Source organism: Periplaneta americana, chromosome 5 (genome assembly GCF_040183065.1).
Source record: "Periplaneta americana isolate PAMFEO1 chromosome 5, P.americana_PAMFEO1_priV1, whole genome shotgun sequence".
In the NCBI taxonomy this organism is placed as follows: Eukaryota; Metazoa; Arthropoda; class Insecta; order Blattodea; family Blattidae; genus Periplaneta; species Periplaneta americana.
This window is the reverse complement of record NC_091121.1, coordinates 141,248,249-141,264,146: the sequence shown is the minus strand read 5'-3', so window position 1 is coordinate 141,264,146 and position 15,898 is coordinate 141,248,249. Positions and strand designations below refer to the sequence as shown.

Sequence of the window (15,898 nt, the reverse complement as noted above, 5' to 3'; positions counted from 1 at the left end):
TTCAACTTCTGAGTGAATATAAGTTGCCTGTACTTACTGATGTTGAATGTCAGGTTTTTATTGTCAATATCTTTACATGTTTTCTTGACATACTGTGGCCACCACTGCTTGAAGTTGAGTACCTGATTGTTTTGAAGCCTCTTTACTTGATAAGGGGGTTGAGTTTCCTGGCATTTCGAACGATATCATCATACTGATTTGAAAAGTAAATCCGATCTAATCTTCGAAGTTGTCGTTTAATGAATGAAAATGTTCTGTCACACGGTAGAAAAGTGTGATGCCAAATGCATCTAAAGCTTCAATGCTGGTTTTAACAATATGAGATTGGAATATATCAAATATGAACGAGGTCTCGCCCACCTCATTGGATATTACACGACTAGTCTTAACTAGTCAGTTGTATTATTACTGATAAATACGAGAAAAATTCGTACCGGCACCGGGAATCGAACCCAGGACCTCTCAGCTTTGCGCGCTGAGCGCTCTTTACCAACTGAGCCATGCCGGGACACGATCCACGGCGCCGGCCGAACCCCTCTCGTAGTACTGTTTTACGGCTTTACTACCTGCATTTAAGACGATGCACGTCATATGTATGCAGGAGCGCATATTAAATGACTTTGTTGCCGTATTCAACATCAGTTTAATGAAAACTGCTACCAGTATGTATGTATGTATGTATGTATGTATGTATGTATGTATGTATGTATGTATGTATGTATGTATGTATGTATGTATGTATGTATGTATGTATGTATCTCAAATACGAATGAGGTCTCGCCCACCTCATTGAATATTACACGACTATATATTTGATATATATACATACTGTTTGCAGTTTTCATTAAACTGATGTTGAATACGGCAACAAGGTCATTTAATATGCGCTCCTGCATACATATGACGTGCATCGTCTTAAATGCAGGTAGTAAAGCCGTAAAACAGTACTACGAGAGGGGTTCGGCGTGCGCCGTGGATCGTGTCCCGGCATGGCTCAGTTGGTAAAGAGCGCTCAGCGCGCAAAGCTGAGAGGTCCTGGGTTCGATTCCCGGTGCCGGTACGAATTTTTCTCGTATTTATCAGTAATGAGACTGGAATATTCCCCTTTTAAAACTCATTAGATAGCTTAAGCAAAAATCAACAAAATGGCTATTTCAGTTTAATTTCTCAAGTTTCTGGAATATCTTTTCACTCACCCGTTCAATTGACGTGCATCGAATATGCAATATTTGTGCATTTATCTATCCATTCAAACTGATTTGACAAACGAAACTTCAGAATTTCGATTTTTATAATTAGTATTTTAAGGAATTCTAAAAAAGACCATGATTTCCATCAACTCGGTATGTGATGTACAGTATTTTTATTTTATTTTGAAGGAAAGGAGTTGCATAGCTTCACTTATCTTTACGTTTAACTTCGTTTGGGTGTCGCCAGAAATGGAACGATGATGTGTAAGTAACCATTTATTGGGCAACAAATCAGAGCACACTACAGATTCAATGGGATCATACACGGCAAGAATAGGGCGTTGATATGAGAACTAGCCTCTGATTTATGGTGACTGCATCGTAAGGAGAAGATCGTGTCGTTGCCGTAGGCGCCGTTGTCGAGACGAGTCTCAAACGAAACATTAAATCCAGGAAGTCTGCGTGCGACGTTTTTGCTTCGGTAGGCTATGCGTACGTCCACGTTAAACTCATCGGCGAGCACTGTGCACATGTCGTGGCAGCTTTCTGTGGCTAAAAAGCGATTGTCTAAGCTATACACAATGAGGTAGTAGGCCCAATTGTCTTTTAAGTGCCGAGGAATAAGTTACTAGGGGAGTAAGAGGACAAGAAAAGAAAGGGAGAGCAAACGGGAAGAAAAACGGGAATAATAGAACAAAAGAAATACAAGGGGAACAAGAATGAAAGAAGAAGGGGAAGACAAGAGAAAGAAGGGAATACAAGGAAAAGAAGGGGAATGTAAGGAAATGAACAGTACAAGGAAACGAAGGGAAATGGAAGGAAAGAAAGAGTAATAAAAGGAAACGAAGGAGAATATAAGGAAAAGGAGGAAAATACAAGGAAAAGGAGGGAAATACAAGGGAAAGGAGGGGAAATACAAGGGAAAGGAGGGGAATACAAGGAAATGGAAGGAAATACCAGGAAAAGGAGGGATATACAAGGAAGAGGAGGAAAATAAAAGGAAAAGGAAGAAAATAAAAGGAAAAGGAGGAAAATAAAAGGAAAAGGAGGAAAATAAAAGGAAAAGGGGGAAAATAAAAGGAAAAGGAGGAAAATAAAAGGAAAAGGAGGAAAATAAAAGGAAAAGGAGGGAAAAACAAGGGAAAAGGAGGGAAAAACAAGGAAAAAGGGGGAAAAACAAGGAAAAGGAGGAAAATACAGGAAAAGGAGGGAAACAAGGAAAAGGAGGGAAATACAAGGAAAAGGAGGGAAGAAATATAAGGAAAAGGAGGGAAGAAATATAAGGAAAAGGAGGGATATACAAGGAAAAGGAAGAAAATACAAGGAAAAGGAGGGAAATATAAGGAAAAGGAGAGAAATACAAGGAAAAGGAGGGAAATACAAGGAAAAGGAAGGAAATACAGGAAAAAGGACGGGGTTGCAAGAAAAAGAGGGCAATTAAAGGAAAAGAATGACAAAAGAAAAGGAAGGAAATACAAGGAAAAGGAGGGCAATAAAGGTAAAGGAGGGAGTTGCAAGGAAAAGGAGAGCAATACAAGGCAAAGAAGGGCAATGCAAGGAATAGAAAGTCAGTACAAGGAAAAGGAGGGCAATAAAGGAAAATGAAGGCAATGCAAGGAAAAGGACGGCAATTCAAGGAAAAGGAGGGCAATACAAGGAAAAAAGAGGGCAATTAAAGGAAAAGGAGGGCATTGAGATGAAAAGGAGGGCAATGCAAGGAAAAAAAGAGGATGATTCAAGAAAAAGGAGGGTAATGCAAGGAAAATGAGAACAATGCAAGGAAAAGGAGGGAAATAGAAGAAAAGGAGGTCAATCCAAGGAAAAGTAGGGCAATACAAGGAGCAATGCAAGAAAAGGAGAAAAAAGAATGAAAAGAGGAAAATATGAGTCGGACGAGTGAAATAGATTACAAGGAGAAGGAGACGAAAGGGGGTTGCAATTTTATGTGATAGTTAATTCCCAAGTTACCCTCCCATATTGAGGAGAAAGAAGTAGTTATACTCGTACTTCAAGACTCTGAACACAATTGCAAAAGAAAAAGAAGGAACTCACAAAATATAAAAATGTAAATATTAGGAAACTTTCGTACGCATATGTTGCTGCTACTTTTAAATTACTTTTACGTGTGTCTTCCTGGAAGAGAACATGTGCAATGGACTTCAGCAACATATGACGGAATATCCCTCCCATTCTCAACAAGATGTTAAATGTTGGATTATTGGGGAATAATTTCACTTTTGATAGACATCGAGTGTTTCATTATACTATCCGTGAATAGTTGTTTCCTTTGCAATCAGAATATGAAACCGATGATTAATCCAGTTCTGTTGTGGATCAAGAGTTTTAAGTTCCGAAGTTGGGCATAATTCAAAATTAAAGCAATATCAGAAACTTTTACTATTAGTGAGTCTGCCTCATAAAACATTTCACCAGTTAGAATGTCCTCTGAATACGCTACAAGCTGCTCGAAAAATAAGAGTCTGGGACACGGCTGCCACCTCCTTGCTTGTGAGTCATAAGAATGATATTTCATGTCACTTGGAACTTCTGTCATTTTAATGGCTATAGTGTCCCATACAGTAGTAACGGATCTTAAAGGAATACACCCTGTTATGAAAAAGAGTCGCATTACTTATTACTCCTATACAAGCATCATATTTTAGTAATATACAGAATGGACGTGAAATAATCCTGCAGATTGAAAGGAACAATAAGGTATAACTGAAATGAATAAAAAAATACCTATATTACATTTTGTGATTAAATACATGGTTAATGAGAAAATTAAGCCCAACCAGTTCCTTTTTCGCTTCCTGATCAGTTTCAGTATCATTATTTCTTCACCCACTCTTTTCAACACAGCTTCATTTCTTATTCTATCTGTCCATTTCACATGTTCCATTCTTCTTCATATCCACATTTCAAATATTTCTTTCACTTCTCGTAATGTCCATGTTTCTGCCCCATACAATGCTACACTCCACACAAAGCACTTCACTAGTCTCTTCCTTGGTTCTTTTTCCAAAGTTCCGCAGGAGATGCTACTTTGTCTATTAAAAGCTTCCCTTGCCATTGCTATCCTCCTTTTGAATTCCTGGCTGCAGCTTATGTAACTGCTTATAGTACATCCCGAGTATTTGAAGCTGTCCATTTGCTCTACTGCCTCATTTAGAATTCACAAGTTTACCTTTATTTTTCTTCCGACAATCATGGTTTTCGTCTTGTTTTCATTGATCTTCATCGCATACTGCTCACAGCAGTCATTTAACTCCAGTAGCATAACCCTTAATATTGTCTCCTCTTCTGTTAACAACGTATGTACAGTAAGCATATGTAGGTCTATGTTATATTGCTTAGGTGTTAAATGTAAGCAGTTGTACCGATGTAGTTTTTAAAATTTTGAAAATATAGTATTAATGTGGGAGAAATAAATGAACTATAACTGGAAACATTAGTATTTGAAATGGAAAGTGAACTACATTTCTGTATATCATTATCCACAATTTTTCTAATAACAGGCAGGTCAAAGCATGAGGTATACAACCATACAGTGAACACAGATTTGTATATCTTGCGTTGCTAAATCCTTTCATAAAATAATTACATTGAAATATACAGACTATTACACTTTTACTATGTCATTCTACTTTTAACCAATAAAACGATACGAAACGATGTGGTTCAACCAATCATGGCAGTTTGTCGCTACAATTTTATCACTTCGTTAGCATTTGTTTGTTTTTATCACTTGCCTAGCATTTGTTTCTTTGTTTGCCAACATTTCAAAACTGCGAATTCTTTATGGTACTATAAAACATGCTTTGCGATTGTCATTTGTTTCCCGCATAGATAGCCAACTAAAAATGACGGCTCCGTTCAAACGTTTTGCTGAAGCAAACCGTGAAATATAATTTTATTAAGTCAATTAATATCTGGTTTATTTTATTAGAGTAGGCCTCTTTATTTCTTCTAATCTTTATATACTTTCTTCTGTCTTTATCACCTCCCTACCATTTGTTTCTTTGTTTGCCAACATTTGAAACTGCAAAATCTTTACGGTACTATAAAACGTGCTTTTCGATCGTCATTTGTTTACCGTATAGATAGTTAACTGAAAATGGAGGCTCCATTTAAACTTTCTGGTGAAGCTAACATTAGTGAAATAGAATTTCAGTAAGTCACTTAATATTTCATTGTAATAGAGTAATTTATTTTTTCTAATCTTCATATACTTTCTTGTAATCGTCTAATAGTCAATTAAATCCCACTCGAGTTTTAATTCTCTCTAGATAAATCAAAACCTCTAGTGAGATTACTGTTCAAAAAATGTTCGCTCCTTTTTTAGTCTTGTAACTTAACGGTATTTTATTATCAAATTTCCATCAGTTGTATACAACACATTTTTCATGTTCTGTACTGTACACATTTATAAAGCAAAATATCTCACAATAAATATACTAAGCTCGAAGCCATTAGAGCCTCGATGATGACTAAAAGTTATTAGCTACATTATTAGACTTAAGTAGACGAATTCGACAAGATGCAAGAAACCACAATTAAACAGGCTCAACACATCGCGTAAGTAGGAAAGCTAAAATTGTTTACATTTAGTTTTATAACTATTCTGTACTTAACGTCGCAGAATTTCATATGTACGTAATTTTAACATTTTTTCTGTAACGAAATGTACCAGCCAAGTTTCGGGCTCTGCATTAAAAGCAAAGTGGAAATATATGAGGCTATGCAGTCCTTTATTTTCACACATGCATTCCCCGCCCAAAGTATATAAAGTATGGTGCAAGGAGAGAATTCCTGCCTGTGAAACAAAATGCACCCTTGTACGTGCTTGCATTACATACTGGAATGAGACTACTTCTGCTTCTAGTGTAACACATACTATATTTCATATGAATTTTTTGCTTTGTACAGTGTGATACATGGAAAGTGCATTCTACAACATCAGTCAAAATTTTGTTTCATGTTACGCATATTATTAGTCTTAACATTAAGAAAGAATAGTTATTTATGGTACTTGTGAGGTAAGTGTATCTTTATTGCGCGGGTGGAAAGATTTAAGCACGAGGCGTCAGCCGATTGCTTAAATTACACGAGCGCAGTGAAGATCACACAAGTACCGTACGTAATTTTATTCATGACCATAACAAAAAATTGTGTTTTATAAAAGAAAATATGTTGAAAATAAGTCCTCATATAATCAGATATCATGGCATGAATTTCAGAATCGATACGCGTACTAGGTAGGTTATGATTTAGGAGGCCATGAATAGTGAAGAATGATATCTAAGACGTTGGATAAATAACAAATTATAATTAACTAGTGGCTTGTGCAGCAAAATATGCTGCAAACTAAGTCCATTAGACGTTCAAATAATTTTTTTTCAGATTTATTTTCAATGAAGAATACCAGATATTTTGAAAGTTATTTGCTTCCATAATAATGAAACATACTCCCCCTGAATGGTTTTTTATGTCAAAACTTTTTCTTGAAACTATCCACCGTCAGGTTTTGAGTTTCAACGCGAAAACGCAAGTAACAATGTCAGGACGATCAGTGGGTTTTTCAAGTGGGAGTAAAGCAATAGCTATTTCAGGTCATTGTGGATTGTAGGGGAAAGTTAAAAAAATTCAGGTTTGCTATGCTTTCGAACAATAGACATAGCATCTTGGTATAGCTGCTGCATGGCGAGCTTGAAATGTAGAGGGTGAAATCATTTTATACTGCTAAGAGATATTGCTGAAATGATCAGGAGCCTACAAAATTTTCTAGGTCTCTTATTTCATGAATAAGTAATACCTTTTGGTGTTTCCTTAGGAACTAATTTTTGCGCTCTCTTGAGCCATTACTGATGAGAACGACGCATATAAATATCTACATCACACCGCCATTAAATATATGAAAAAAAAACAACTTCACTTGATTAATAACTATAAAAATATTTCATTTTTAATAACAATATTATTATGTTACGTAAGTTTTTAGTCATATATATAGCCGCCTCTCAGTAAATTATAGAAATGAAGATCTAATTTCAGATATTCTCTACATCTACTTAAATAACCTCAAAATGTTTCTCTTTCATATCATCAATATAGCATTAATATATTTTAATGAAAAAAATAGTCACATCATGGTATTAAGTATAATAATATTTAATTTCTAATGGTAGTAATGTCATCGAACCACCTCACGTTTTGTAGATTTTAATATCCAATACACTAAAAAATTACACACAGCAGAATCAGACCTGTAAATTTTATTACCTTTAGTAAGTCTTGAAGTTTTTAATAACCAACTGAATTTGATCTCTAAATATATAAGCAGTTCTGCAGGTAATAGCCTATTGTTATTGTAGTGTGTTTTTTGTTTTATTCTGAAATGCAATTAGTTATCAAAACTGATATAACTGATATAACCGTATTAGATGAATTGTTTGTTCGTCAGTTAACTATGCATATTAAATTTAAGGTCCTATCTAGCATCAGTACGGAACAAATCTTTGCTAAAAAAAAAACCACTCAACAATCAACGGAGATGAAGGCAAGGAGGTTAGCCCAAATCGTGATAGCTGCCATAAAGAACCTACAGCAGCCCGGCCGGCGGTTCTACCCTTCGCAAAATAGCAGAGTAGGCCCTACATCTCGGTATGCTTCCTTACAGTTGGGAGCACGTTGATGCGGCAGTTAATGACAACGCGTCATGTACGGTATACTGAGGATATTGAACGGCCGCCGGTACCAGCTCCTCGAGTATCTATCCTAAGATAGATCCCCGAGGAGCTGGCACCGGCCGTTCATTATCATTATCAGGTATTTAAGTACTTGTCCCGGACTGTCAAGGAAACACTACATACAATGATTGTATACAGTCTTGAACAGTGTGCATTCCTCAATCAACGGATGTATAAAGAATTACCAGTGGCATTGTGCAGCAAATGCTGCAAACTAAGTCCATTAAAAGTTCAAATTAAAATTTGTCAAATTTATTTCCAATGAAGAATACCAGATATTTTGGAAGTTATTTGCCTCCGTAATAATGAAACACACCCATCTGAATGGGTTTCTTTATGCTAAATACTTTTTATTGAACCTATACATTTTCAGTTCTTGAGTTTCAATGCGAAAACGCAAGTAACAATGCCAGGGCGATCAATCGGTTTTTCATGTAGGCGTGAAGCAATAGCTATTTCAGGTCATTGCGGATTGTAGGTGAGAGTTAAGAAAATATCAGGTTTTCCATGCTTCTCAACAATAGACATAGCGTCTTGGTATAGCTGCTGCATGTTTCGTGAACTATCTTGAAATGTAGAGGGTAGAATCATTTTATCCTACTAAGAGATCTTACTAAAGTGATCGGGACACTATAACATTTTAAAGGCCTCTTATTTTATTAGTGCGTAATAACTTTTGGTATTTCCTTAGGCATTATAATTTTTGCGCTTCCTCCAGATAATACTAAAGAGAATCACACATATAAGTATCTATATCACTTACTTACAAATGGATTTTAAGGACCCAAAGGTTCATTGCCGCCCTCACATATGCCCACTATCGGTCCCTATCCTGAGCAAAATTAATCCAGTCTCTACCATCATATGCCACATCTCTCAAATCCATTTTAATGTTACCCTCCACCTACGTCTGCCTCCCTCAAGGTCTTTTCCCTTCAGGTCTTCCAACTAACACTCTATATCCATTTCTAGATTAACCCATACGTGCTACATGCGCTGCCATCTCAAACGTCTGGATTTAATGTTCCTAATTACGTTAGGTAAAGAATGCAATGCGTGTAGTTCTGAGTTGTGTAACTTTTTCCATTTTCCTATAACTTCATCCTTTTAGCCCCAAATGTTTTCCTAAGCATCTTATTTTCGAACACCATTAATCTCTCTCTCTCTCTCTCAAAGTGAGAGTCCAAGTTTCACAACCATAAAGAACAACCGGGAGAATAACTGTATTATAAATGTTAACTTTCAGCTTTAAATATCTACACCACACCGCCATTAAATATATGGAAAAGACCCATAGCCCTCGATTAATAACTATAAAAATATTTCATTTTAGTAACAATATTGTTATCTTACGTAAGTTTTTTATAGACTGCTATATAGGCGTCACTCATTAAATATTGTAGAAATGAAGATCTAACTTCAGATATACTTTACGCCTACTTATATAACCCCAAAAGTTTTCACTTTCATATCATCAATAAAACATTAATCTGTATAATTAGTGACAATACTAACATCATGGCGTCCACACCTGTGGAGTAACGGTCAGCACGTCTGGCCGCGAAACCAGGTGGCCAGGGTTCGATTCCCGGTTGAGGCAAGCTATCTGGTTGAGGTTTTTTCCGGGGTTTTCCCTCAACCCAATACGAGAAAATGCTGGGTAACTTTCGGTGTTGGACCCCGGACTCATTTCACCGGCATTATCACCTTCATATCGTTCAGACGCTAAATAACCTAGATGCTGATACAGCGTCGTAAAATAACCCAATAAAAAACATCATGATATTCAGTATAATAATATTTCATTTTTAATGATAATAATGTCATCAAGCATTCTTAAGTTTTGTAGTTTTTAATATCCAATACACAGACAGTAGTACTCAGGAAATTACACACCAGAGAATCTGACCTGTAAATTCTGTGTAGTAAGTCTTGAAGTTTTTAATAACCAATATTACAGAAACGTTCTGACCGACATATTGGCATTACGATGTCAGAGAATCTGAGCCATCTGAACTCTGAATATGTCAGCAATCCTAGAGGTCATGGCCTTCGTGTGATCTTGTTTATTGTAGTGTGTTTGTGTTTTGTTTTGTTCTGAAAAGCCATTATTTCTCAAACCTGACGACAGATGGATTTGGAAAATAGGAAAATGATGTAGGAAAATTGACATTTCACTGAAAACTACTATTTTCCTGAAAAACTTTGGGTTCCAAGCTTGAAAATGAGGGGTCATTTATTTAAATTCCTTCAGCCGTTTTCCCGTAATTTCCATTACCAGTTCAAATTATATATATATATATATATATATATATATATATATATATATATATATAATTTTAATATATATTTTTCTTCATTTTAAACGTGTATTTTCATCTTTTTGAAGTTTCAGGGATTATTTAGAAGCGTTCACGGGACTAATGTGATTAAAATAACTTCACATTTTACTTCTGTAAACTTAAGAGGAATATTAAAACGTAAATTATGATCGTGTCTTTTAGCTCAGCTGGCTAAGACGTGTTAGCGTGTTTTTATTAAATCCTATAAACCCAAGTTCATAGGTTCCTCGCATCTCAAAAGTTAAATTATTACAAAATTTAAAAAAAAAATACATATTAAATATGGATGCAATGCACAAATTACGATGTAGTGGTATTAGTAGATAGAGAAAGGAGAAGGAGATTGAGTGTATGGAGATTGAAGAAATGGTAATGAAGAAGTAGAGGTAGTGATATCTAGTAACTTCTTGAGTAATAGTTGAATGGAAAAGTATAGGTGTGTGCCCGGGTACTATGTAAATACTAATGAAATGTGAGGTAAAGTTTAAACTGTGAGGGAAAGTCTTTATTTCACTAGTGGAATAAAGTAATGTTGAATAAAATCCTACTTTACAAACGCAAAAGTATTTAGTAAACGCATGTTTTTTCGGAATATGTACTGTATTATATGACATTCTTGTCTTAAATTCTATCGTACCTGGTTTACATGTTTCGACCTTTTATGGGTCATCCTCATGTTTTTTGTTACGGTCATGGATAAAATATATTTTTACTATGTTGGATGTCAAGAATTTTACGAAAAATATATGCTACTCTCAACAATTTCTTTAAACTGTTATTCTACTGAACAGTAGTATAATTTACCATAAAAGTGGTAAAGAGTAACGTTACCTGTTTACTCGTCATGTACGAAAGAGATTATTTTACTAGTGGCTATGTGCGAAAACAACCAGCATATTTGGATAAACGTATACGGATAGTTTGAAATGAATCGTTTGAAATTTAACTTACCTACCAAATAGTTAAAATTATGTTTATGATAACCTATACAATTAAACTTAATGTTACAATTTAATCTTGAATTGCAGAAACCCCACAAGTCAAAATTTTTCTCAAATTCAATTTTTCATACAGTTGTCCTTTGAAGTGGTGCAGAAACCCCACACGTCCAGTGCTCAATGTACATTTCACGGCGGCAATAATTTACAGTAAATTGCAAAAACACCACAAGTCCAGGACATGTGGAAATTTTTAGAAACTAACATTATTTCAGTTTGTTTTTCTTTATTTTTTATGGGTTTTAAGGAATTTGAGGAATTACATATCGATGGTGTTGAACAGCAACCTCATATTTGAGAAAAATGAACAAAATGAGATTTCACTTTATCTCTATCAAAAAAGTATTCTCGAATCTTCTGCAAACACATCTTATGTCGGCGCCTGGATGCAAACTTTAGAAGAAGATATTTAAATATCCTCTTATGTCAGACATTTGTTCGTTAGAAGATATTAAAATGTTTTTTCGCTGTTCTTTAAAATATTTTGACATACGAGGTTGCTGTTCAACACCATCGATATGTTATTCACATAATTTTGCATTGTTGTATGGTTGTGTATTTTTTCAATTTCTTGGCTTAAATAAACACGTGAAGTTGTTTGTAAGATAAAAAAGTCCTCCGATATCTTCACCCAAAAAATTGCTTTAAAGAAATAAAATGATTGTTACTAGTCGTGAATTGCAGAACCCCACATGTCCAAGAAAATGAAATTATTTTCCAGAAGATAGGCCTAGTGAAGAATAGTACATTATGCAACGAGCCTATAATGGTAGTAATTAAGACGCGAGTATGTTTATGAAACGAGCGCAAGCGAGTTTCATAATTTTCATACGAGCGTCTTAATTACCATTATAGGCAAATTTCATATGACTTTTTTTGCTCAACCATATTTCTAACTTGAAATTATTCATAAGTATTCATGATATTGTTATCTAAGTGAGGAGCGGAACTGACTTTGTGCAATAGCCTACCTCGTAAATTGTGAGATGTGCGCAGACGCCAAAGTATTGATTTTTTTCGAGAAACGGATGTCGACGACCTTGATATAATCTAGAGAGTAAAAGAAATATTAATCTTGATATAACCTTGAAATTGAATTATACATTGAAAAACGAGATGGCAAAATGAATTTATTTGAATATTATTTACAATTAACGCTAATTAATATAGTAACAGAACTGACTTTATTTCAAATGTAGGTTATTTATTGTGCAATTCGTGAAATCGATACTTGCGCTTTCGTATGGTGCTTTATGATTGGCGGAACACCTGAACTTTAATGAATAAGTGTACTGCAATGAGGTCCATTAAAGGGCTGCTACCAGGTGTATAATTACTACATTTCGGCATGGTCGAGCATAAAAAAGTTAAAGGTACTTTATGCCAAACACTGGAACTTATTAATATGCTTTAATAAGAAAATAGTCATTTCAAAATACCAAACGCTTTTGAAAGTAATAGGTAATCAGTTCTTTGTGTCGCCTAAAAAATTTACTCAAGTGGACATGTGGATATTATGCAATTCATGATTCAATATGACAAGCACTTAATTATACATTTAATGCGTTTTACAAAAATTCATTTCCTCTGTCACGTTAATAATGACGTTACTGTTTATAGTTTCTGTCCTTGTACTGTCATTCAATATAGAGAGTGAACCGTAAGTACTGTCATTAATGTGGAGGAGTTATTCTTTGAAATATTTCAAACAAAAAGTCTAATACAAATTTGCTTGTTTATGCTTCCTTTACGAGATAATTGTTTTATATGAAACATTTCATAGCGTGTTTTGGGAAAGTCATTGGTTTCATTTCCAATGTACTCAGTCAATTTAAGAAAACAGTGTATTATAATGATGAATTATTGAAAGAATTTTAGTTTTGTCCTTTAAATGTGCAGATATTTGTTCCGAAGATATTTCGTTCTGAAAAGGAATTTTAAAATGTGATGTAAATCTATAATACGAAACCTTTTACTTTTTTTTCTGTCGAAAGAAGTTGCACCAAGGAATTTTAACGTCCCTTGAAAAGATCTACCGCTCTCCGTAGTGTTTGAATTTACAAGGTGCGTCTGAATAGTTCGGTGAATGGTCCCGTATTTTAAAAACCGCGCTGGTTAAGATGAGGCGCCCGCTCAAATGCATTAAGAGACATGTCAACAAGCTCCCCCTATCGGGCAAATGACCGCAGTGATGCAGTGGTGCGCGCTGGACCAAGGTAGAGTCGATGGCAATTCGGAAGGCGGTAGTCTGCTAGCGTTTGCGTCGAGAGAAACAGATAGAGAGAGCAAGGCAGCGTACAACATTGCCACATCGTATTTCACGAGCACGTGCAATACAAATAGCGCAGCAGAGAATTTAAATTATCAAAAGACAATAATGATCTTAGCCGTTGATTACTGTAAGCATGACACCAAACAAAAACTCTTTCCTTCATTAACAATATAGTTTGCACGGTTCTCAATCCCACACCACATGCTTCTGCGGTCGTGTCTTGCACGTTGGCAACGTTGCAGCCAGCATCAAGATGGCCGACAGCGTTCTGCTCCTCAACGTATTTAAAATAATTATACACCTTAAATATTATTTTTCGCGTCTGCCTGTGCAATACTTGTCTTTTTACAGTCTCTTCTTCTCCGTTTATTTATCTTACACACACAGTAAATGCTAGTTTTACTTATTCAATGTATTGAAACACTCACACGTGAACAAACGAACTCGGGAAGTGCTTGTTATAGACTGATTCTGAATGGTTCTACTGTACAAGCTTGTGACGTCACATACCAGAAATGCTACGGCGCATAATAGTAGTCGACCGCCTTCCGAACTGCCGTCTAGTCTAACGGAATCAGTGTGAGAACTCGTGTCATTGACTCATGGAATGTTAGTGCAAGTGTACGGTGTTGAAGCAGTGAGTAGAAAGTGTGTGTTTGAGTGGTTTAAACGCTTTAGAGACGGAAAGGAAGGTGTCGAAGTTGAGCCATGTTCGAGTGGACCGTCCACAAGCACAATCCCAGGCAATGTCGAACGAGTGCGACGGATGATCGGCGGCTGTCTTTGAGAATGATAGCAGATGAGTTGAAGATCAGCAAAGACAGTGTAAGCATTATTGTTCACGAATATTTGGAAAAGCGGAAGATTTGTGCCCGGTTTGTACCGCACATGCCGACACGAGTAGAAGCAAACTCGGAAACGTCTGGAGATTTTATCGACATGTCTGACGGGAATCCGCAATTTTTGGAAACCATGCTTACAGGAGATGAGATTTGGTGCTACCAATACGATCCGGAGACCAAGCGACAGTCAATGGCATGGTGTTCATTGTCTTCCCCGCCTCTAAAAAAAAAGTCGGCTGACAAAATCCAAGATTAAGACGATGTTGATCGCGTTTTTCGACAGCAAGGGCTTGATCAATCATGAATTTGTACGCGGATCGAGCTGGCTAAGGACGAGTGGGATTGCCTGCTCGAAAACTGGGTACGCAGCGAACCTTAGTGTAGTCAGCCGGTGTGGGTTTGGGAATGCTCCTAAGTTGAGGGTTAGCTCAATAGATCGTGAAAGATTGCAGTGTTGAATCATAGTGCCCCCTCCCGAAAATTCCATTCCATTCCAATCCAAACTTTTAGAATAAATCCTATTAAAACACGATAATGTGAAGCCCCCTTAAGGAATACAATATACCACTAGAAGTTATGTAATTGTGCAATGTAATGATTGTTCACACACTTGGGGTGCATGAGTACCACAAAATGCACTCGGCTCCTGCCGAGGGTAAGTTGAACAAGCCACTTAGTAACAAGTGTGAAATAGACAGTTAATGAGTATTTAAATGAAGGAAAACAGGTGCAGAGCGTTTCACGGTGTATGAACAGAGAAGAACACCGTATGTCGGAATATCTCTCTGCAGTGCCTTATTTCGTTGTGTACAAATGAATATAAACAGCAACTCTGAACATAATTCTAAAGGAAACAAAAGCGCTGCCACTCATTGGAAAAATTACAGTTTATTATTTTCAACCATATTACGTATCGATCTTCCATGACACAAAGTAAGTTAAATTTTAATCTATCAGTATTTGATAACTTAACAGTAGCATATTATCCTACTGATCTACAGCGGCGTGCGGGCCTAGGTTCGGCTCCTATCTGCGTTGATCGCCTGTTTATTTTTTTTTTTGTGTTTAGATAGCTTGGCCTGTGTTACGCGCGAAAATTTTTTTTTATTATTATTTTTTTAAATTTTAAAGTTAGAGCGGCCAGAGGCCGTTTACCAAAGCTATCTTTTTGTTTTCTGTTTTCGTTTTCATTTGTTTCCTTTTGTTTTACTTACACTAATACAAACACAACACCCATGCCCGAGGCGGGACTCGAACCCACAACCCTTCGGACCAAGCGATAGAGACATGCCGTGCCCCTACCGCTTGAGCCATCCGGGCCGGCATCATTTCAGTAGGAGTGACGTGGAGTGAGTCAGTTTCTCAGTATATTCAGTAGGGAAGAAGAGAACTACATCCATGATGACGTAAGTTATAGCTATGAAAAACATTGATTTCGTACATGTACTCATGGCAATCACAGCTTTCATACTCACTGCTATCCCAACACTCGTACTTAACACTCT

General features: G+C 36.2%; 2 non-coding genes across 2 annotated transcripts; one reads left to right on the top strand and one right to left on the bottom strand.

The window, feature by feature from the left end:
• Nucleotides 1–431: 431 nt before the first annotated feature.
• TRNAC-GCA (transfer RNA cysteine (anticodon GCA)) lies at nucleotides 432–508 on the bottom strand. Its single transcript has one exon. It is a non-coding gene; the product is annotated as a tRNA-Cys (tRNA).
• Nucleotides 509–983: 475 nt separating this feature from the next.
• On the top strand, nucleotides 984–1,060 carry TRNAC-GCA (transfer RNA cysteine (anticodon GCA)). Its single transcript has one exon. It is a non-coding gene; the product is annotated as a tRNA-Cys (tRNA).
• Nucleotides 1,061–15,898: the final 14,838 nt, after the last annotated feature.